This window comes from Lissotriton vulgaris, chromosome 9, assembly GCF_964263255.1.
Source record: "Lissotriton vulgaris chromosome 9, aLisVul1.2, whole genome shotgun sequence".
Taxonomy (NCBI): Eukaryota; Metazoa; Chordata; class Amphibia; order Caudata; family Salamandridae; genus Lissotriton; species Lissotriton vulgaris.
Genome location: NC_141697.1, coordinates 851,909,341 through 851,934,716, shown reverse-complemented (window position 1 = coordinate 851,934,716; position 25,376 = coordinate 851,909,341).

Here is a 25,376-nt window from a genome sequence, read left to right as displayed (position 1 = left end):
TTGGGAGGGGTTCATGGTAACTTGGCCAAGGAACTAGAGAACCTCTCAACCCTCGTCGCAGATTTAATATCTACGGATGAGGATGTCCCCTCTACTGATAGTAGTGCACAGCCAATTCAATCAGACTTGCCACACCCACCCCCATCCTTAACATCAATAGTCCCGAATCAGAGTGCGGCAACTGGGGGCCCTCAAGTCACCACTATTGACGCAACAGCGGCACGTAATCAAGAGGCCAGCCCGGTCCAGTTTATAGCGGAAGCATTACCGCTAGTCTTGGTATTGGCCAACGTTCCTGTCTTGTCGCAAGATAAAACAGAGTCCAACCAGGACCTCAAGGACAAAGCCCTACATTGGCTCTCCAACAACATTTATATGGCGCAAGAAGGGTTTGACAAATTGGCAGGAGACATAGTTTCGACCAGGAGGGTACCTTGGATTGGCAACAAACCGAAAAAGTTTCAGGGAGACTGCGTCATTATAAACTTCACCAACGCAGATGTTCTCCCCGAAATCCTGACCAATCTCTTTCCGCCTCAACGGCGTAATGGTTCCATAGTCCCGTTAACACTCAGATTTTTTAATAACGAGACCCAATCTGCTACGTTAGCCACTACTAATAGGCCAACAAAGTACAGGAACAATAGCAGTTGGGGAGGGGCAATGGGCTCCCGATTCACTAGCGATCGGTTTTTGCCTGCATCGCAGCAATTGCCAGGAAGAACCAATTACCCATATGAGCGGATCATCCCCCCGGCTTTTCCGCAAGTGCTCGGACTTAACGGGTGGATGAACGGCGAATCCGGTTACGAATACAGCGCACGGGGTATCAGGCCAACACGGTGGCAGAGAATGGATCCGGCCATGGGCCACCCAATCACCCCACATCATCAGTGGAATCAAGCTCATGCCGTTCAGATCCACCCAGCCACTCCTTCTGCTTGGGGCTTCACCACAGGCAATAGGTTTGGCCCCTTATCGGACCTCAACACCTGTGATTGACTTGCATCAAGATCCAATTTAAACAATTCTGGACCAATTAATTTGAACCCACGCAAAGAGAGCCAAAACCCCGACGATCTCCAAAGCACTTACAAGCCTAACGCAGTCAAAGAGTCACATACACCCGTCACTCGTGGTCAGCAAACACTTTCATTTGGGTCAGACGCTGCTCCTGATACGGGCACTATCAGCGGGACGATACAGCATTGCTGTCAGGCGAATTCTACTAGGGCCACATTAGCACAAGTTCCTGAGGAAGGTGACTCTGAGAGTGGCAGTGAACCTACGACTAGTAGGGAGTCATGTAGGATTTTAAGCTGGAATGTGGCAGGCCTAAGCACCAAACGCCAGGACCCAGTATGGTGCAGATTTATTTCAAAGTACCACATCATCGCGCTGCAAGAAACATGGGACACTTCCAGCAATTTCTGGTGGGATGGGTACACCAGTTTTGCAACTTCTGCCGTCCCTAGTAGAATGGGTAGAGCCAAAGGCGGTCTGGTGCTCTTATTCTCCGTGGACCTAAAAGGAAGTTATAGACAGATCAGGTCTGAATCTGATAACATACTGATCGTCGAAAGGACTACCAATAAAACTAGTAGGACCTTATATGTCAACTTCTATAACTCAAGTAACTGTGCTTATAATGGCCGAAATATCGCTAATTTAGATAGCATTTTAAATTCAGTCCTACAGAATATCTCTTTTGTATTTGAGTTAGTTTTACTAGGTGATTTTAACATTCATTTATGTAATCCAACCTGTAAGGGAAGAGTAGCATGTGATGATGAGGACGCTGCCTTGGTTGCGCCCCACTTCGAACATACCACAGAGGGACAGGAGCTTGAAGACCTACTGGCTAATTATAACCTTTACGAACCCAACTTTGGTACTAGAACGCCAACTTTCAACGGCAGCCAGCATGGTTCTGTGATAGACTATATTTTCGTTTCTCTTGGTATTCTATCTTTTATCACGGCATACAGGACGGTGGCAACCCACTTCAGTGACCACAATCCAGTGCATCTTGAAGTGGCATGGGGCAGCAAGATGGGTTCAGCACCTTCAACCGTAAATCCAGCCTCCTCTTTGAGGACCACAGACCAAGATAGAAGAATAAAATGGGCAAAGGTGATCCCGGAACACTTTTACAAAAAATGCTTCCCTAAGATTAAAATGCAGACTGAGTTGTGTCAGGATCCCGACACTCAAGGGAGCCTATTGGTTTCAGCCTACGAGGAAATATGCGCACAGGTCTCGAAAGATCTTATAGCTAAACCTCTTTCGGGAACTCAAGTTCACAAGCGATGGTTCGACGCGGCATGTTCGAAGGCCCACAGAAATCTGTTGTCGGCTCTTAAAATTGTTCCAAGACCAAAAGAGGAAATTGCGAGGCTAAGGAAAATCTATAAGTTAGCAGTTAAGAGCCGCAAAGACTCCATCAAGCGCGAAACATGGGAGGAACTCCTCTCAGTGTCGGTGCTTAAGGACAGCAGAAGATTCTGGGAAATCATCAAGCACCCTCTTTTTTCGGAAGAAGATAATCTACCAATGGACTGCGTGATCACTGAGGAAAAATGGTTATCCTTCTTTAAAAATGTGTATGGGGGCAAAGCAGCCGAAGAGGACATTAATAGTCGTTTACCTTCTAATGGGAATGTCAACCCCATTGTTTTTAAACCCCAAGAAGTAGAAAAGGCGCTTATGGAAACCACCAAACATAAGGCTCCGGGCCCGGACGGAGTCCCGGCCGACTTTTTTATGTTCTCTCCTAAAATGTGGTCGAGAGTGTTGTCTAACGTGTTTAATGCAGTAAATTCCAACGCAGCACCCGCCTCATGGGCTAATTCTATTATCGTCCCCATTTATAAAAACAAAGGCCAGAGGGACGACCCAGCATTTTATAGGCCCATATCTCTGTTGGACTCCACTGTAAAAATTTTGGGGAAAGTTCTTTTAGCAAGATTGAGGGAGAACGTTGAGGGATGTGGCGGGCTGTGCGACCTACAATATGGCTTTAGAGAGAGTAAAGGCACGATCGAGCAATGCATTAATTTGTATTTACTCATCTCTAAGTATACAATGGCTAAGGAGGGCTCAGTTTTTCTGGCCTTCATGGACCTTTCGTCGGCTTTCGACCTCGTCAATAGGTCCAAATTATGGTCGATTTTGTTAGATATGGGAATTGACGAAGCCCTAGTCATGTATATGGCCTCGTTACATCAGGAGCTTTTCGCAGCTGTTCGTGTGTCCAACAATGGTAGGTGTACCTCCTCATTTAAATCCCTCAAAGGAGTACGCCAAGGCTGCATCCTGGCCCCTACGCTTTTTACCATTTATATTAATGGATTGGGGGCACACCTGAGGGGCAGAGGCACGGACGTACCGCGCGCAGGAGTCACCCACATTCCGGCACTCCTGTACGCGGACGATGCCGTGTTGATAGCCCGCACGGGTGTTGGCCTGCAGATTCTTCTTGACGCCTTTGGTTCCTTTATGGAAAATTTGGATCTAAAGGTTAACGCATCTAAATCCCATACCATGGTCATGGGTATAGAGGGCGCAAAGAGAAGACACAAATCATTCTTCTGCAGTGGGACCCCTGTGTCCGAGGTAACTACATTCCCCTATCTGGGAGTGTTGTTCGATCAAAAATGTACTTGGGGCCCACAGATAAATGCAAAGAGGTTGGCAGTAACTAGATCTTCATCCGCACTCCTGGGCTTTGCCGGCAAATTGGGTGCCAGGCCCATGGAAGCGTTGGTGAAGATATACAAAAGTAAGCCTGTTGCCATCGCATCTTATGGATCTTCTCTGTGGGGTTATGTAAACCTCGACCCCATTCAGAGAGCAGAAAACAGATTCATTAGATCCCTTCTCTCTGTCCCCCAATCAACCCCCACCTATTCCATTCACAAGGAGGTTGGGTTGCCATATTTGTCGGACCTATTAAGCGTTGCACCCCTGACCTTGTGGCTGAAAATGTGGTTAAATGCTGATTTACCTCTGAACCATAAAATTCTGAGGGACGTCCTATCATTGGACAACCAGAGCAAAATTCCTTGGCTGGCCTATTTAAGCAAATCATTCTCAGATCTGGGTCGCCCAGAACTTTTCCATTCCCCTGAGAAAATCACGACCCGTGACATAGTCCAAACAAAAAAAGCCTTTTTAGAAAGGAAGGAAGTAAGCCGTGAGGCAGTTGAGCTTCAGAAGCCGGCAGTTAGGGCTCACTTTCTATTGCTGAGCGATCCTCAAATGGCCCCCTACCTTCGCTTCGTAACTATCCCTTACCATAGGTTTTTATTAACTAAACTAAGGTTTAACCTTATTCATTTTCACCTAGGCTCTTTTAAGGGTTGGCAGAAGCCAGAACTAGCCGCCCCTTGCAGCTGCGACCACTTTTCTGTGCAGGACACTATGCACTTCGTTATGTTCTGTAGCTTATTCCATGAGCAAAGGAAAAAACACTTGCTCCCCTTACTCAAAAATGCTGGGTTCACACAGGTGAGACCCGCACTGCTCTACCTACAGCTTATGACTAACCCATGCATAGTATTTGGTCTTGCAAATTTTTTAGTCGCGGCAGCTAGGGCGAAAGTGGCTGGCCAAACTCCGCCCTAAATGTCTGTTAAATGTCTGAAATTATATTAAAGGCACTGTTTTTATATATATATATACTTTTTAATTATGTGTATATAGTATTTAAAATGTGTATTGAGTTAGATGTGTTTTTTTAAATGTCATGACCGCAACGTATACTTTTTAATGTGCTGTTTTAATGTTTTCTTTCTTTGTATGACTTTAATTAAGTCGAATAAAGATATTCTGACTGACTGACCCAAAACAACCTATGAAGCTCTAGCAGTACATATCCAGAAATGTAATTGATTTCAAAAAAACGTTTTTAAACACAGCATATAAATCAATTGTATACGTGCATTTAAGAGGAAATGACTGAAAATGTCCTTGAGAGACATGAAAGCGTTTTCTGGAATGCCCTAGCACCATTTTTTGGACATTATTAACATGGCTATGTAACTCCCATAATCAAAATCTAAATTTGCCAAGCGCAGGTGGGAGCGTATTTACAAGACACTTGCCCCATGAGGAATGCTTTCCATTTGAAAAGGAAAAAATAACATCAAAGACACTCAAATGCCTTATAAATATGACCCAAAACAAGCTATGAAGCTCTAGCAGTACATATCGAGAAATGTAATTGATTTAAAAAAAATCGTTTTTAAACACAGCATATAAATCAATTGTATACCTGCATTCAAGAGGAAATGACTGAAAATGTCCTTGAGACACATGAAAGCGTTTTTTTAGAATGCCCTAACACCATTTTTTTGACATTATTAACATGGCTATGTAACTCCCATAATCAAAATCTAAATTTGCCAACCGCAAGAGGGAGCGTATTTACAAAAAACTTGCACCATGAAGAACGCTTTCCATTTAAAAAGGAAAAATAACATCATAGACACTCATATGCCTTATAAATATGACCCAAAACAACCTATGAAGCTCTAGCAGTACATATCCAGAAATGTAATTGATTTCAAAAAATCGTTTTTAAACACAGCATATAAATCAATTGTATATCTGCATTCAAGAGGAAATGACTGAAAATGTCCTTGAGACACATGAAAGCGTTTTCTGGAATGCTCTAGCACCTTTTTTTGGACATTATTAACATGGCTATGTAACTCCCATAATCAAAATCTAAATTTGCCAAGCGCAGGTGGGAGCGTATTTACAAGACACTTGCCCCATGTGGAATGCTTTCCATTTGAAAAGGAAAAAATAACATCAAAGACACTCAAATGCCTTATAAATATGACCCAAAACAACCTATGAAGCTCTAGCAGTAAGTGATTTCAAAAATCGTTTTTAAAAACAACATATCTGTTTCAGCTTACATAAGAGACCATGGAATGGGCTCCATGTACAACAAAAACTTGTGTTACTGCATGCCAGAATGCTACACCGAATATGCAATTACAATTTCTCAAAGAAACAAAATCTATTTGTATATCACTAGAGACAAAGCCACATTTTAAAAACACAGCTTTCTTCATCATTTTCTCCTTAAATCATACTATTCTCTATCTAAATTAAATAAATCTTTTCTCACCTTAGCAAATACTTTTTGAGTTTTGAAAACAGTCTCAGAAATACACCAAATTGTCTTCAGCAGAAGAAAAAGGATGCACTCCAGAGGCTGCAGCTATTGAAAGCACAGAAATACAGATATTCATTTCACATATCTCTCATATTAGCCAATCATAACTCTTCCCTCACTTTTTTCAAATCAAAACCCTTCCCCCCTCTGCCCTCTCTGCCTTTTTTCCATAGCAACCACCTCCTGGAAGACCTCTCATGTTTGCAAATTCACACAACAATGTTTCAATTGAACTCTGAACTCTCAGTGCACCTGCGTATCCACTGCAATCTTTCATTAAATGTTTCTTCCTTGACCATTCAAATTACATCTTTCAAAGAACACATCCATGCACCCTAACTTTCTGTTTTCAGAAATGGAAATGCACCAATCACTGCTAATGAATCATTAGCATTGGAAATCCTCAGTTTTTTTTCTTTACAAACTCCTACTGTTTCAACTGCCCTTTCATTACCACACTTCATCTGACTGCAGCACAACCTTCTCCAACCATGTTTAAGGTCTGGATTGTTGGACATAGTTACATCCACTGGGCTCAAAGGTATGCTGAGAACAGAAATTTACCTAACCTCAATTTACAAGATGTGGAAATTAAGTGGTTGGGCCAAAGAGGATTAAAATGTCACCAATTGATACCATTGGTGAAAAACTTTATGCATTTGCCAAAACCTGACCTGTTAATTGTGCACTGTGGAGGTAATGATTTGGGCACTTTGACAGGGGTAGGTCTGGAAATGCTTTTAAAGGACACCTTTGAGCAATTAATGGCACTTTTACCTCAAACTGCCTTGGTATATTCCAATATATGCCAAAGACAGAAATGGAGGTGGTCCAACCAATTTTCTCCACAAATTGAGAAAGCGAGGAAGCATGTAAACAAATCTGTTTCAGCTTTCATGAGAGACCATGGAGTGGGCTCCCTGTACAACAATAACTTGCGTTACTACATGCAAGATATCTACAGAGGAGATGGAGTTCACTTCTCAGATGAGGGCAACAGAATTTTCATTCTGAATTTAAGACTGTGCATTGGTACCTACTTATAAGTACCTAAATGTACCATAAACCCAAAAGCTCTTCTCAGAGCTACCCTACATCTGATCACTCACAATTATTACTTTTCTCTAACTTTTTTCACTAATTTTCCACAAAATACGCTCCCCGGGCCGCTACCCGGTTCGCTAACCGAAAGTTAAACTCGCGGATTTTTTTTTTTAAATGTTTTTTTTCCGCACATATAAGCCTCCTCAGCCACCCTCAGAAAACCTAGGGGGTCAAGATAAGTCTACCATGACCCCTTCTACCCATTCTAAACATTATTTGCCCTCCATCTTGTATCTTAATGCGACCGAAACACAAAATGGTGGACTCCCGTGACGCTTAAGGTTCGCTAACCGGGCCGCTTTCCGGAAAGCGGTCCTAAAAAAAGGTGGGAAAGTAATTTACAGAAAAACGACTAGAGACACTCTCACCAAATATAGATTAGCTCATACTACATAACAATCCCTTTCATTCTCACAAATTTGATTGAAATTTCATTTAGCCATTAAGCCTGTAGACCTCTCTAAGTACCGTGAGGTAAATTACTTCACAAAACACACCTGAAGTGTTGGAATTGACAACCAATGAAAATGTTCCTTTCATTTTCTACTTTTATTACCTGACATTTGATTGGTTATATACCTGTATATATATAAAGGAGGAGAAGAAAACACAGCCATTTTGACTGCTACTTCTTGTTGTACTTGTACATCACATTTGAATAGCTATCAAACACTTCAACTTGTTTGTGAAGGTAAGTTGTTATTTTTAAAACTGAAGTATATTGTGCACTATAACTTAATATGGTAGACTTTTTCTGATAGATATATACTATCCCTCTATAATAGTTATAGATTTAGATAGACTTCTCTATTATAGTTATGAATGAAGTTAGGCTTGTCTTGGTTAAATCACATACACTTTTTTATAGTCCTATTTCCACTCTGATACTATACACTGCCAAAAGATAAATTCACTGATAAAAACTACCTATCTAAAATTAATCCCAACAGTGCCCTATCTCTACTAATATATATTTTTTTAATCAAAATTTCTGGCAAAATGGAAGGCGAGCAGCAAGTTCAATTTACAATTGTACTGGAGGAGAGCAGCCAAGACAAAATTGATGATTTTATGGATCAAAGTAGAGACCAGAAACTACTACAATGTGTTGAAGCAGTGGATAACCTGCTTCAAAATGAGGACATGTTACACCCTATATTCAATTTTGAAATTTCTGACACTGAAATGTTAGAAAGTTTAACGAATTATGAAAAACAATCAAAATAAAAAAAAAATACTTTAAAAATAAAGAAAACAAAAAAAACAACAAAAACAACAAACAATTAACATACAGTATTAGAAAAGTCTATCATTCTTTTATCCTTATAGTACGCTGCCCAGAACGCTTTCCGGTTCGCGAACTTGGCGCTTACCACGCAAAAAAAAAAAATATATATTTTTTTTTTGACCCTCCTGGGCCCTTTTAAAACCTCCACATAAAACCTAGGGGATCAACGAGGATCTACTATGCCCCCTTATGGTAATTTCCCCCTTTGTTTTGGCCTCCTCTTGTCTCTCGTTCCTACCGAGAGACAAGATGGCGGCCGCTCCGGACTGTTTAGAATGTTGACAGACACCGGAGAGACAATGAGCTTCGCTTCGCAAAGTTCCGATACGCGAAAAGTTCGCTAACCGGATCGCTGCCCGGAGCGCTGTTACAGATATATATCTTGTTTTAAACGTTAATTTCTCAAAATCCACTGAAGCACATATATTAAGACCTAGCAAAGGCACATCAGGCTAACAGTCCCTACAATTTTGCCAAGTTTGGTGGAAATCCATTCAGCCGTTCGGGCTAAAAGTGAGGCCAACCGCCCTATGGAAATTAACATGGGAAAAACGCGTTTTGGGACCCCCCTTTTATCTCAGCCCCCCCTTGCCGAACACCCCCCAAATTTCCAGGAGCTGCTCAGAAACAAAATGTGCCATTTTCCAGAAAATTTCAGCCAATTCCATCCACAAACGCCAAAGTTATTAGACATAAAATTTTCAGAAATCCCATAGGGAAAAAATCCTAACTATATATACCTACTGGCGACCGCCAGTAGGTAATATATATATATATATATATATATATATATATATATATATATATATATATATATATATATATATATATATATATATATATATATATATATATATATATCCAATTACCGCTCCAGTGCTTAGATCCACCAAAACGGAGAAAAACACGAACTCCAAAATGACTTTCTCACTGCTGGCTGCAGTGACTTTTATTAAAGTTAGTGCGAGATGTTGTCAGACAGGATGACGCGTTTCGGCTAACGTGTAGCCTTGCTCACATACCTTAGCTGCTCAGACAACTACATTTAAATACATTGGTGTAGGTGATCACGTGATTACTGAAACTACACATACAATGAAAAGTGAAGACATACTGCGAAAAAAACTACAAATGATTTTTTTTTTTTCTCTTTTTGTTACATTGTAGCCTTAAATGTCGTAAACATTAAGCGCTCATTTTTTGAACTTTCTGTTAATTTTGGCAGTAGAACGGTGTTATCTGTACAAATACAATTGTAATCCGGCTGTGGAATATACCAAAATAATCCAAAATAATCCTAAAGTTCATAATAATGATGTTATATAAATGATCAACTGGATATTGTACATTATGAACATAGGAGGCTAAAATAATCTGTATAAGATTAATCAGTATAAAATTAAATATACAGTTAGAAGCAATTCTATGCACAAATGCGGAAAATCTATAGCCTGTTACCTAAATATTCAATCTCATGATTATAGCCCCAACTAGACCAGGTGTAGCTCTCCAGTCTAAATATCAAGAACCGATTGGTAACCACAGCTTGATAATGCCCAAAACTGACAATATTATCGCAGTATCAAACAAACAATATGTGCAAAGTGAAGGTTCCGTGCAAAGAAGTGTAGTTAATTAAAAAATTCATCGTTCTAAACCAACAAGTGTATATCATACACTGAGTTGTGCTGGTCGAGAAGGTTAGGTATAGATCAATGTTCCTAAATATGTCCCTCACCACATGGACCTATGGATTCTCATTGTTCTTTCCTCTTATTCAGCTCAATATATAGGGTCACACTTAAAAGGTGAGTAATGACAACTTATATAGAAACATTATATATATATATATATTCAATGAAAAAACCATTGGTTTTAGGCCATATATAGTTAGGGATTTGCATTTACAAAACCTTATTTTACTCGCATAAAACCATTGAAATTCCATATATAGTTATAAGCGCTAACTATATATCGCGCACCCGCAATCCACTGCTGATGATGTCACATATTACATCATTCATGACATGGTCAGTGACATCACTGATGACATCACTGATGACAACATCCAGTGACTATGTTTCTGTAAAGTTTAAATATGTTTTACATATTGAAGAATGAGTGGATGTATAAGTATCTGGATGAAGAATTTAGTAGGTGCATGACTGACTGTATGAAAGAGTGATTAAATGTGTCTCACTGAGTGCATGGGTTAGTGACTAAACTGTCTTAATTTGTGCATCAGTATGTCTGTTGTTGTGTAAGCTGCTGCATGTGTTGATCAGTAGCTATAAGAGTGGCTATATGGGTTATTGATTGGTTGCCCAAGTATTTGAATGGGAGGCTGAGTGTGTGTGTGGGTGGCTGGGAGGTGTGTGACTCTGTGCATAGATGTGTAAGCAGTTGATTCACTAGGTGTATGAGTTCAAGAGTGCATGTGGAAACAGCTATATGGGCGGTTGACTGTGCATGGGTGTGTTGGTGAGTGAATGGATATCTCAGTGCTACATGTGCAAGTAAGTACGTATGTAAAACACAATACATGTGAGAGTTGACATATATAAATAACTGTGGATAAGAGCCAGAGAATGTGTGAGTGGCTGTATGGATCACTGTGAGCTTGTATCAGGGATTGTATAAGAGAGTAAATATGTGTTAGAATATGTTTGAATAAGTAAGGTGTGTATAACTGTATAGTTGAGGAAATGGAGGTGTGATTGATTCTTTGCATGACTGACTAGGTGTGTGAGTAACTCCATGGATGAGTGACAGTCTGTGAGTGTCTGTTTATACTGAGTGTATGTAAGGTTATATTAGAGTCTGAAGAGGTTCATTGTATTATCACATGAGTGATGTCATCAGTGATGTGATCAGTGATGTCAAATGAGATGTCATCAGTGATGTCATTTGAGTTGTCATCAGTGATGTCATCAGTGATGTCACTGACCATGTCATGAATGATGTAATATGTGACATCATCAGCAGTGGATTGCGGGTGCGCGATATATAGTTAGCGCTTATAACTATATATGGAATTTCAATGGTTTTATGCGAGTAAAATAAGGTTTTGTAAATGCAAATCCCTAACTATATATGGCCTAAAACCAATGGTTTTTTCATTGAATTTTCAAGGTTTTGTAAATGCAAATTCCTAACTATATATGGTCTATAACCTATGGTTTTTTCTGTGAATTTCATTGGTTTTTTAAAAGCTAACATCTGTAACTGTAAAATGTATTCTTCTTTAAATCTTAAAATATATTTTAGATGTTTATTAATAATTTTTTTTTTAATATTTTTTTTCTTCGCTTCCAGTTCGCGAACCGGGAAGCTTTCCGTTAGCTCATCTTGATGCCGCGACCTAGTCCGCGAACCGGTAAACGTTACGTTAGCGGAACTGTGACGCGTCGCGGAAGCGCGACGTATCACGTTGTCGCGTAATGCGTCTAATGACGCGCCGCGTTAGCGCTCCCAAAAGTACTCCGGACTGCGAACCGGAAGCGATCCGAGACGCGGCGCGCACCGCGTAACGTAAGCGGAACAGGTCATGTGACTTGTTTATCAAAGTTTTCATTGGTTCATTTCACTTTTGGTTTCCAAATGATGTATGACTAGGTCATGTGACCTAAAAATAACACTTTTCATTGGTTCAGAACTTTTGCTTTTCCCAAATCATGTAAACCCCTCCTTCTTTCCTCACTCTGACTTTCATCTTGGTGAGAGAAAGACCATTTTCCTGGAGTTCAGCAATGGCTTCTATACTTGCTGCAGCTGGTGCACCCCCACCACCACCTCCACCTCCTCATAAGAAGAGAGGACCACCAAGTCAATTTATCTCCAACAGAGAGGAGGAAGAGGAGGAAGAAGAAGAAGAGGATAGAGATCAACCAGAATTTATCCCGGAGTTGCCCCGTGTTTCTAAAAGGAAAACAAGTTTCATATGGCAGTTTTTTTCCATCCCTCCAGGGGACAAGAAGGTCAATGCTAAATATGCCACCTGCCTCATCTGTAAATACAGATTGTCTAGAGGCACAGAGAAAAAATATAGTATGGGCAACTATACTATGCATCGCCATATGGCCAGGTGGCATCCCTTAAACTACAGCCGGGCAGAGTTAAGGGACCTACAAGATAATCCCCTGACAACTCCTGTGGCCAGATCTACGTCAACAATATCTTTGACAGGAAGAGAGGCACAGGAAACTGTGCCAAACATTCAGCCAAACTTTAAACATATGAAGTTTACCTGTATATATTGTGGTGCTATGCTCTCGTATGGGAACATGAGCGTGAACTTGATCAATATGGTGTTCGAAAACCATAAGTGCCCTAACGCACCCAAGCAGTAATTTTGTTTTTGCTCCTGTTGAGCCCTTTTCAATGCCTGTTTTTTTGTTGTTTCCCCTCCATAAAAAACACAAAAAAACATAAAACTGTTCTAAAAATACAAAAAAATCAAAAAATGTTCAGAAAAAAAAAAAAAAAAAAACAACAAAAACAAAAAAAAAGTTCTTTTCAGAACTACCTCCCCTTTCAAATAAAATTGCTAGAATGTTTATCACTCTGGCAAGCTCTATTTCTTTTGGTTCGCTTCAAGTTCGCTGACCGGTTCGCGAACTTGAAGCGAACCAAAAAAATATTTTTTTTAAAAAAAGAAGAGTTAGTATAAGGGAAGTAAACAGAGAATAATGTAAAAAGAAAGACAGCTATAGAGAGTAAATCAGAGATAGTGTCAGTGCCATCATCAGCAGTGCATTGCGGGTAAAAAGAGTAGAAAACATTTACCTTATAATTCTTGTTACCTTTTTAAAATATTTTTTCATACTTTCAATCTGTAAAAGAGAGAACAAACATTTCCAAAAATATTAAAACATGTATTTAAAAATTAGAAAAGACAAGGGAAAAGGTTCAAGAACAAACAGTTTTTCAACAACTTTGACATTTACAGAAGCCTCTGCTTCTCTACGTCCCCTACACAATCCTAAACATATATATTTTAAACAAACTGTATCTTGATGTTGATGAACTGAGGCCTATTTTGGAACATGGTGCTTCTTGTAAATCTCTCCTGCATTACAAAAGTGACGCACCAACAGCACAAAAGAGGCGCACAACCATCATAAATCTGTCTCTAAGGGCCCGATGTAGGTACAAAATACCAACTGCCCTTTCATTACCACACTTCATCTGACTGCAGCACAACCTTCTCCCACCATGTTTAAGGTCTGGATTGTTGGACATAGTTACATCCACTGGGCTCAAAGGTATGCTGAGAACAGAAATTTACCTAACCTCAATTTACAAGATGTGGAAATTAAGTGGTTGGGCCAAAGAGGATTAAAATGTCACCAATTGATACCATTGGTGAAAACCTTTATGCATTTGCCAAAACCTGACCTGTTAATTGTGCACTGTGGAGGTAATGATTTGGGCACTTTGACTGGGGTAGGTCTGGAAATGCTTTTAAAGGACACCTTTGAGCAATTAATGGCACTTTTACCTCAAACTGCCTTGGTATATTCCAATATATGCCAAAGACAGAAATGGAGGTGGTCCAACCAATTTTGTCCACAAATTGAGAAAGCGAGGAAGCATGTAAACAAATCTGTTTCAGCTTACATGAGAGACCATGGAATGGGCTCTCTGTACAACAATAACTTGCGTTACTACATGCAAGATATCTACAGAGGAGATGGAGTTCACTTCTCAGATGAAGGCAACAGAATTTTCATTCTGAATTTAAGACTGTGCATTGGTACCTACTTATAAGTACCTAAATGTACCATAAACCCAAAAGCTCTTCTCAGAGCTACCCTACATCTGATCACTCACAATTATTATTTTTCTCTAACTTTTTTCACTAATTTTCCACAAAATACGCTCCCCGGAGCGCTACCCGGTTCGCTAACCGAAAGCTAACCTCGCGGATTTTTTTAAAAAATGTTTTTTTTCCGCACATATAAGCCTCCTCAGCCACCCTCAGAAAACCTAGGGGGTCAAGATAAGTCTACCATGACCCCTTCTACCCATTCTAAACATTATTTGCCCTCCATCTTGTATCTTAATGCGACCGAAACACAAAATGGTGGACTCCCGTGACGCTTAAGGTTCGCTAACCGGGCCGCTTTCCGGAAAGCGGTCCTAAAAAATGGTGGGAAAGTAATTTACAGAAAAACGACTAGAGACACTCTCACCAAATATAGATTAGCTCATACTACATAACAATCCCTTTCATTTTCACAAATTTGATTGAAATTCCATTTAGCCATTAAGCCTGTAGACCTCTCTAAGTACCGTGAGGTAAATTACTTCACAAAACACATCTGAGGTGTTGGAATTGACAACCAATGAAAATGTTACTTTCATTTTCAATTTTTTTTTCCTGACATTTGATTGGTTATGTACCTGAATATATATAAAGGAAGAGAAGGAAACACAGCCATTTTGACTACTACTTCCTGAACTACATTTCAAGAGCCTTTTCACCTCCCTGAAAATTAAATTGATAATTTGTAAGTGGCACTTTAAATTAATTTGTAAAAACGTTTTTGATAATTATTTACTGTCCCCCTGCTATAGTTATAGATACAGATAGACTCCTCTGTTATATTTATTGATTGACTTACACTTCTCTGCTATAATTATGAATTTACTTACTTTAAGTTCACTGTTAAAAAAACAGAACTACCTGTCTGAACTTAAACCCAACAGTGCCCTAACTCTTCTAATTTAATTATTTTTTTTATGCAATTTACAACAAAAAAATGGAAGGGGAGCAAGAAAAAACTAATGTTTCCTTCGAGATTACATCCGAAGACATTGTAACTGAAGAAAATGTGGATGAAGATTTTATGGATCAATCTTTTGACGAACAATTTATTCAAACCTTACAAGAGACAGAAACATCCATGTTTGACGAGATACCAGATGATATAATGCTGGAAGTTTTAATGAACTATGAAAATAATAAATAATTTTTTTTAAATCAAAATAAATAAATAAATAAAAAAACGAACAAAAACAACAAATAATTAACATACAGTATTAGAAAAGTCTATCATTCTTTTATCCTTAAAGTTCGCTGCCCAGAACGCTTTCCGGTTCGCGAACTTGGCGCTTACCACGCAAAAAAAAAATTTTTTTTTTTGGACCCTCCTAGGCCCTTTTAAAACCTCCACATAAAACCTAGGGGGTCAACGAGGATCTACTATGCCCCCTTATGGTAATTTCCCCCTTTGTTTTGGCCTCCTCTTGTCTCTCGATCCTACCGAGAGACAAGATGGCGGCCGCTCCGGACTGTTTAGAATGTTGACAGACACCGGAGGGCCAATCAGCTTCGCATCGCAAAGTTCCGATACGCGAAAGGTTCGCTAACCGGATCGCTGCCCGGAGCGCTGTTACAGATATATATCTTGATTTAAACGTTAATTTCTCAAAATCCACTGAAGCACATATATTGAGACCTAGCAAAGGCACATCGGGCTAACAGTCCCTACAATTTTGCCAAGTTTCGTGCAAATCCATTCAGCCGTTCGGGCTGAAAGTGAGTCCAACCGCCCTATGGAAATTAACATGGAAAAAACGCGTTTTGGGACCCCCCTTTTTTCTCGGCCCCCCCTCCACAAAACCCCCCCAAATTTTCAAGGGCTGCTCAGAAACAAAATGTGCCATTTTCCTGAAAATTTCAGCCAATTCCGTCCACAAACGCCAAAGTTATTAGGCATAGAATTTTCAGAAATCCCATAGGGAAAAAATCCTAACTATATATACCTACTGGCGACCGCCAGTAGGTAATATATATTACCTACTGGCGGTCGCCAGTAGGTATATATAGTTAGGACCTAGTTACCATAGGAAATCCCCAACATTCTATTGGGAATAACTTTGGTGCCGATTGAGGAATTTGCGTGTAATTTTCGTTAAAATTGCTTCGCTCCGCTCCTTCCCTGAAAGTTTTAGGGGGATTCGTCAAGCGGGGGCCGAGAAAAAAGGGGGGGTGCCAAAACGTGTTCTCCCCATGTTAATTTCCATAGGGACCTTTAGACACGGCTACAGCCCGAACGGCTGAATGAAATTACACCAAACTTGGCAAAATGGTAGGGCCTGGTATGCAGATGTGCCTTTGCTATGTTTGGTGAAAATCCCTCCAGTAGTTCTTGAGAAAATTGAATTTGAAATTTTTCAAATGGCATTTTCTATGGGACCTTTAGACACGGCTATAGCCCGAACGGCTGAACTGAATTACACCAAACTTGGCAAAATGGTAGGGACAGGTATGCAGTAGGCCTTTTCTATATTTGGTGAAAATCCCTCCAGTAGTTGTTGAGAAAATTGAATTTGAGCAAATTATATATCTATATGCGCTCACAGTACGCGCACCGTACGCGTACGGTACGCGTACCCTTGATGCGCGAGCAAGTTTCTGATTGGCTGGCAGTCGACTGTCAACATTCCAAACTGTCCAAACCAGGAAGTGTTGGCCACCATCTTGTTTTTCAGGAGAACTGAGGCACAAGAGAGCCCAAAACAAGTGCCTCACTTCTCCTGAGAAACAAGATGACTGCTCAGGTGGTCCCAGAAGGATAATAACATATATAAACGTTATCCGCTAATAGAATTAGCATTTACAAAACCTTTGAAATTTATTGAAAAAAATATAGGTTTCACGCCTGATATAGTTAGGAATTAGCATTTAAAAAACCTTGCAAATTCACTGAAAAAACCATAGGTTTCAAGCCTTATATAGTTCGGAATTAGCATTTAAAATACCTGGCAAATTCACTTAAAAAACCAGAGGTTTCAGGCCTTATATAGTTAGGAATTAGCATTTAAAAAACCTTGCAAATTCACTTACAAAACCATAGGTTTCAGGCCTTATATAGTTAGGAATTAGCATTTTAAAAACCTTGCAAATTCACTTAAAAACCATAGGTTTCAGGCTTTATATAGTTAGGAATTAGCATTTAAAAAACCTTGCAATTTGCTCCTATATAGTTAGTTGTACTAACTATATTTCGCACACCCGCAATCCACTGCTGATGAATTATATATATATATATATATATATGTGTGTGTCATCAGCAAAATGTCCTTTGCGGGGAAGTGTCTAAGAGCTGGTGCCGGTGGCGAGGTCAGGACAGCCTCGCAATATTTCACAGCAGCAAATTTCTTTTTACAAAGACACTGCACTCCTCTTGAAGTGTGAATTCAAATTTATTTGGCCTGTTGCTTCTTCCACCTACACGATTCGAACGAAAAGGTTCCTGATCACGGTAGTCAAACTGACTACCATGATCAGGAACCTTTTGGTTCGAAACGCGTAGGTGGAAGGAGCAACAGGTCAAATACATTGAAATCATACTTCAAGAGGAGTGTGTTGTCTTTGTAAAAATACATTTGCTGCTGTGATATATATATATATATATATATATATATATATATATATATATATATATATATATATATATATATATATATATATATATATATATATATATCCAACAGAAAATGTTACCCATTTCAAAGAGCCACATCCAGGTAGGTTTAAATTCCGTTTAATTCAAGGAAGCTGCAACTTGTACAACAGGGATTCCCTTCACAGTCTCAAGTGCCTGACGCGTTTCCTGCGTTCCGGCATTTCCTCAGAGGCACATCGTGAAATCACAGCTTGCAGCCTTACGATCTTTAAGTATTGAAACCAACTGCCTCAGTGGGCGTCGCCTCGCGCTGAGCATGCTGGTCATAGTGGTGCCTTCATATAACTTCAGTGAGTGGCTGCAATGAAGTGAAAATGTCAATTTATAAAAACCACAGTGGGTCTGAAAACAATCTCTGTTCCACTGAGCTGCACATTTATTCTTCCAAGAAACGACCTTACTGTTCATGCCGCTCATGCTGTTTTCAGCATATCCACTCAACCGTTGCAGGGCTCTTCAGACGACTGTGTCAGCCGTTTAACATCCAACCGAAAATTTTACTGATCGCTTTCTGTGGGTCCTTGCAGGTTCCACACGGCGCCAGGCTAATAGGATGGAAGGTGAGCCTGCGCCAATGCAGGATGGCGTGCGCTCTCATCCTAATGTCAGCCACAAAGCAGGGCAGCGGACGGAAGTTTGAGTGACCTCGACCCACTTGGGATTTTAATTTTGATTCACATGCTGTGAGATGAAGCGCAACCCACTGGGGACTACATTATCCATGAGGCTGTGCTGTCGGCCACGCCCACCAGGTAGGTGATACTTATTAACTGTGCTTCACTTCAGCTCAAACCTCAAGCCACTGATGAAGAGAGCATGTTGCTCTTGAAACGCGTCTGGCATAAAGTAAATTTTGGTAAAAGAACTTTTGAGTCATTCAGCCCTCGAGAAACTGCCCGCAGGCTGCCATCACAAATGCGATATACTTACTTCCAAGGGCAGCTCCTTCAATGGGACTCTGCAAGTGTTGGATTTATGACGGCTTCCCGATCGTAACAGGAACTGCCCATCGCTTTCTGCAGGTCCTTGCAGGTTCCACACGGCGCCAGGCTAGTAGGATGGAAGGTGAACCTGCGCCAATGCAAGATGGCGTGCCCTCTCATCGCAATGTCAGCCACAAAGCAGGGCAGCGGACTGAAGTTTGAGTGACCTCGACCCACTTGGGATTTTAATTTTGATTCCCATGCTGTGAGATGAAGCGCATCCCACTGGGGACTATATTATCCATGAGGCCGTGCTGTCGGCCACGCCTACCAGGCAGGTGATACTTATTAACCGTGCTTCACTTCAGCTCAAACCTCAAGCCACTGTTGAAGAGAGCATGTTGCTCTTGAAACGCATCTGGCATAAAGTAACTTTTGGTAAAATAACTTTTGAGTCATTCAGCCCTCGAGAAACTGCCAGCAGGCTGCCATCACAAATGAGATATACTTACTTCCAAGGGCAGCTCCTTCAATGGGTCTCTGCAAGTTTTGGGTTTATGACGGCTACCCGGTCGTAACAGGAACTGCCCATCGCTTTCTGCGGGTCGTTGCAGGTTCCACACGGTGCCAGGCTAATAGGATGGAAGGTGAGCCTGCGCCAATGCAGGATGGCATGCGCTCTCATCCTAATGTCAGCCACAAAGCAGGGCAACGGACAGAAGTTTGAGTGACCTCGACCCACTTGGGATTTTAATTTTGATTCACATGCTGTGAGATGAAGCGCAACCCACTGGGGACTACATTATCCATGAGGCCGTGCTGTCGGCCACGCCCACCAGGCAGGTGATACTTATTAACTGTGCTTTACTTCAGCTCAAACCTCAAGCCACTGATGAAGAGAGCATGTTGCTCTTGAAACGCGTCTGGCATAAAGTAACTTTTGGTAAAATAACTTTTGAGTCATTCAGCCCTCGAGAAACAGCCAGCAGGCTGCCATCACAAATGCGATATACTTACTTCCAAGGGCAGCTCCTTCAATGGGTCTCTGCAAGTGTTGGATATATATATATATATATATATATATATATATATATATATATATATATATATATATATATATATATATATATATATATATATATAATACATTTTTAAAAGGACGTTTATTTGTTGTTTTTGTTAAAATATACATTTAATTATATTTTAATTTTTATAAATAAATGTTAGTATTTAATATATGTTTATTTTAATCCATACATATATATATTTTTCATCGATATCTAATACAACTATATTATTGAAAGCAATATTTTTTCTCAATATTTTAGAACTTACCTTTTTAAATAAAGGGAGACAATATTTTTGAACCCTACATTTTTTCCTCGATATTTTTTACATTGATATTTATTTCGTCAATATTCTGTGAGTGAACGGTTTGTGAATACTGATAGTAATACACTTACCCAAAAGTGTAACTTACCTTTGTGAATCAGGCCCATTGTCTTTTTACTAGCTAACTAATTAAAATCAGGAGATATACATTCTCTCTATTTTCATTTTCCAATGTTCTAAAGGAAGATCACTGAATGTTTGTGGTCTCCAGCTTTCACCATGGAGTGAAATGTGCATTTTGTGCAGTGGGATTAGAAATTGTTCTCTCCTTCCTATACTATGGCCTCATTAGTTTACTGGAAGACTTGGAGTGCCTCTTATGTACACAATGGTGGTAGTGGTGTTGCCTCGTTAGTGAATGCCAGGTTTTTGCAAACCTTCTCTTCGCCCCATAAATCATTAGTGGAAAAACATAAACGTTGTTAACCAAGTACTTGTTGGAAATACAGAACTGTGGCAGAGTGCATGGCTGGCATTTCTTGAATTAAGTAAATTATGTCATTACGTTAGTCATGTATATTTTTCACGTTTCATTATTTGAATTGATTAGCGGCTTGACTGGAAGCGATTGTAGTTGTATTACTCTATATTGTATTAATTATTGTATTCACCAGTTCTACTTACCTTTACTTGACTTTGCAAAGGGATAGGACAATACAATGGATGCAATTTTGATGTTATCGATTGTAACACGTGCAATATAGTAAGGGTAAACCCATGGAACCAAATATTTTTTACCTTTCTTTTCCATGATCTCATCCAACATGCACTTGGCTTCTTCTTGGATTCGTTGCTCAATGCTTCTCTTCCCCATTCCAAAATTCCTTAAGGTAGTAATTGAAAAACGACGTATCTGCCTCCACCGTTCAATGTTTTTAGTGAATGCCATCCCTAAGGGCAGAAAGAAAATTAAAATATTCAGAGGAATACAGATCAGAAAGTGATTTGGAGTAGAAACCACACTAACGCACCACACTTTAAGTTCTATTTCATTTGTTAATTTATATTTAAAATCTTCAAATTTCCATGTTGAGACAAACCGGTTCAGGAGAGACACAACTTTTGTGGCCCGATTTACCAAGTTGCTTGCACTAGTACGTTTGAGTTCTACACAAAAAACTTTTTACAATTTGCAAAAGTTGTTTTTGCACTCAAAAAAAGATGTATTTACACTGAAGCAGTTGTGCTCTGTGGGAGAAATCTTCCATCTGTATGAGGTAAGCAGGTCTCCCAGGGGTCGAAATGCACTGGAAGTTCGTGGATATACACAAACTGACACATTTGTAGATATTCACAAACTCCTCTCCGTGCCATTCCCAACCTGAAAATAGACGGATTTAATCTGACAGGGATTTACCACTCACAAAGGCATGAGTAAATCAATTTCCAGGGCAGGAAATAATGAGGTACTAGGGGAAGAGGCTCCTTCACTTATAAAGAGTACTTTCCTACAGGAGGTGTTTGCATTTCCTTTTTATTCTCATGCAAATATATGTACTATATATTTTCACCTCTTGAATTTATTTAACAGTTTTTTGTTCAGAACAGCTGTGCTGCTCTGTAATCTCCCGATTTTACAATTCATCAGTCATAGTAGAGTATATGATTTTAATGACTGGTGAAGAATACTAATGTGCAATAGGAGACTAGAGAATGGTGTGGCCTGAGCTAGCAATTTAAAAAGTGTTGAGACTAATCCAGTGACCTTGGTGGTCTCAAGTTGAACATAGGTAGCCATTGATAATTGAAATACTACCCCACTGAGCTTCTATTAGGTTTCATAGAGTGCAAAAGTGTACTATTAAAAGTTGCTAACATTTTAGATCCAGACACAGGATTCAGGGGCGTATTATCAAGGGGGTTTATCTCCGCTTTTTTGGCTTTAAAGGCCAAGAAAGGAGAGATAACATTATCTCCCTATTACCTAGCTGTCGCTAACACCAGTTAGCAACAGCTAGTAGGAGATAGCGACCATCTTGGGCCCCGCTTTGCATGTCAGTGATATTTATCACTAATGACATGCAAAGTGGGCGTGCCAAGATGTTAGCAACTGGAAACAGTCGCTAACATCGCTATCTCCTATTACCAACTTTTGGAGATATTCGCGCTAAGCACGAATATCTCCAAAAGCTAACACCTGCCCTGAGCAGTTCTTAGCCATGTTATCCAATGGGAGGTGGATAACATGGCTAAGAGCATTAGCTCGGTAATGCATGAATATCGCTGACTTTTCAGCAATATTCATGCATTGCGGCCGTTTTTTTATCGCATTTGCGATAAACCTTGGTAATACCAAGGTTTATCTGCGATAAAAATCGCCGCAGGTCAGCGATAAATTTTTGTCTCTAACCAAGCAATAGCGATAATTATCGCTATTGCTTGGTAATATGCCCCTCAGTAACCCCTTATTGCTATGTCACAGAGTAGACATGCTAACCTGGTGAAAATGTTTAAAGCACAGAATTGGTCACGTGTAACTGGGAACATATGTGTGATTTCAGACGAACATCGATGGAGTGGGGGTCGGCTATGCAAAGTGGGTTCCTCCCAGTCAAAGATTGTACCTTCTGTCTTTGTCTTTTAAAATGAAATTCAAAATCCTCCCTTCCCCCGATACAGTGCTCGTGCCTGCCCACTCGCATCACACGTCGAGAGAGACCTGCAAGGAAATGTAAGGGGGTGCTTGCCAGTGAGGTAAGCCCTTTAAATCCTGAGCCCACTCAATCTTGCTAGAATGCCGTCAGTACTCACATCACTTTGCAGTGCTAGCTTTTGCGATCCAGCCTGTTCTGCTTGAGGCTTGGCATCGCTCCGGGGTAGCCAATTCCGTTGCTTTTGGTCCGTCTGCTGCCACTGTGCAGTGTGCCTTGTAGCATGATGTGAGGACAGCCCCCAGTTCCCCGGGCGATTAATCCTTTCCAGCGCCGGTCTGGCACTGTGCTTCTTGAGACTTCCAGATGCTTTCATTCTTCTAGGGATTAGACATGCTGGCTCTAATGCAGGCCAGAGCCATTCACCCCAGACAGATGATTCTGTAAGTCAATGAGGGCACAGGTGTACGCAGGGCAGGCCAGGTAGGGGGTGTAGTGTTGTTGCATACTGTGCTAGAATAATTCCAAACTTCATTCATCATTCCTTGCAGTTCATGTGGGTAGAGGCAGTGGCTTCAGCAAGACCAAGGGGAGAATGTAAATGCCCACACTGTTGCTGTTTGCTGTTGCATAACATTGCTAGTGGTACTGATGCTGCTTGGCAGTTTTATGCCCACCCTCATTGAATCGGTACAAAAGCGGGTGGTGATGGACGGAGCATCTGAACCAATCAAACACTCACACCCAGTCAACAGATCTGGGTTTAATCCATCACTGTTCCTAAGCCCACTCTGCCACCCCAGTTCAGACATGGCCATATGCAAATCAGTCTGACCCCGTGCCTCATGGGAACAGTCCAGCCCGAACTGCCAAGCCATGCCTTCCCTGGAGCGGAAACAAGCTTCCTATTACCGGTTTCTGTCATTACAGCTGTCTTAAGCCTGGCTTGCTTGAATCCAGTGGCAAAGTGAGCAAGGGACTCACGTCTGAGCATACCCTGCCAACTTATGGCGAACAAAACGGTACAAAAGGGGGTGGTGATGGACGGAGCATCTGAACCAATCAAACACTCATACCCAGTCAACAGATCTGGGTTTAATCGATCACCGTTCTTTAGCCCACTCTGCAACCCCAGTTCAGACATGGCCATATGTAAATCAGTCTGACCCTGTGCCTCATGGGAACAGTCCAGCCCGAACTGCCAAGCCATGCCTTTCCTGGATCGGAAACAAGCTACCCTTTTGCACCACTTTGTTCGCCATAAGTTGGCAAGGTATGCTCAGACGTGAGTCCCTTGCTCACTTTGCCACTTGATTCAAGCAAGCCTGGCTGAAGATGGCTGGAATGCCAGAAACCGGTCCTAGGAAGCTTGTTTCCGGTCCAGGGAAGGCATGGCTTGGCAGTTCGGGCTGGACTGTTCCCATGAGGCACAGGGTCAGACTGATTTGCATATGGCCATGTCTGAACTGGGGTGACAGAGTGGGCTAAAGAACGGTGATGGATTAAACCCAGATCTGTTGACTGGGTGTGAGTGTTTGATTGGTTCAGATGCTCCGTCCATCACCACCCCCTTTTTCTACCACCCTCCTTGAATGGCAGAATTGTCTGTCTGCGGATGTATTGGCCACCAGTAGGACACCAACTCCTGATCCTGACGTTATTGCCACTTCCCACAAAAATCTTTTTAGAACTTTAAAAATCTCACTTAGTGCCCAAGTTTGATGTCACTCGGAATTGCCTCCGACTGACACCGTTGCTGTCCTGGAACCGACTGACCTCCGGTCAGTGGTCTCGTCACTGCCATTACAATGCGACTGCACATGCTGTCGCATACTCCCATTTCTCAATGGAAGCTTGTGCTACGGCTATAAACCGGCCATAGCACAAGCTCCTATAGAGAAATGGGGCATTCTGTTAATCCCTGCACTGCGTGGCAGGCACCTCCAGGTGCCTACCACACGGTTCAGGGAATAACAGGGGGCACCAAAGGTGCCCTCCTCAGCCCCCAACTGGAGGCCGCAGGGAGAAGGGGGCCCGTCAAAGCCGCTTTCTGACAGGCTTTCCATGTCAGAAAGCCTGACATGGAAAGCCTGTCAGAAACCAACATCATAATTCCGATGGCGGAAATGCCATCTTTGAGGGATTACGTTCCAGTTCAGACTTGGCGACGGGCTCTTTGAGCCCTTTGGAAGCCAGCCGGAATGACTGGTCAGTTTAAATTCCGACTACCTAGATTATAATTAGGCAGTTGGAATTGAAACGGTTTATGTTGGTCGGAAAGCCGATTTCCGATTGACATCAAAGTAAGGTCCTTAGTAAAGATGCACACAAGGCTCCAAGGGTTTAGACTCGACTATGGTTCAATACAAGTTGTAGGAAATCAAGCCATGCTCTCATACAGAGTCTAAAAAC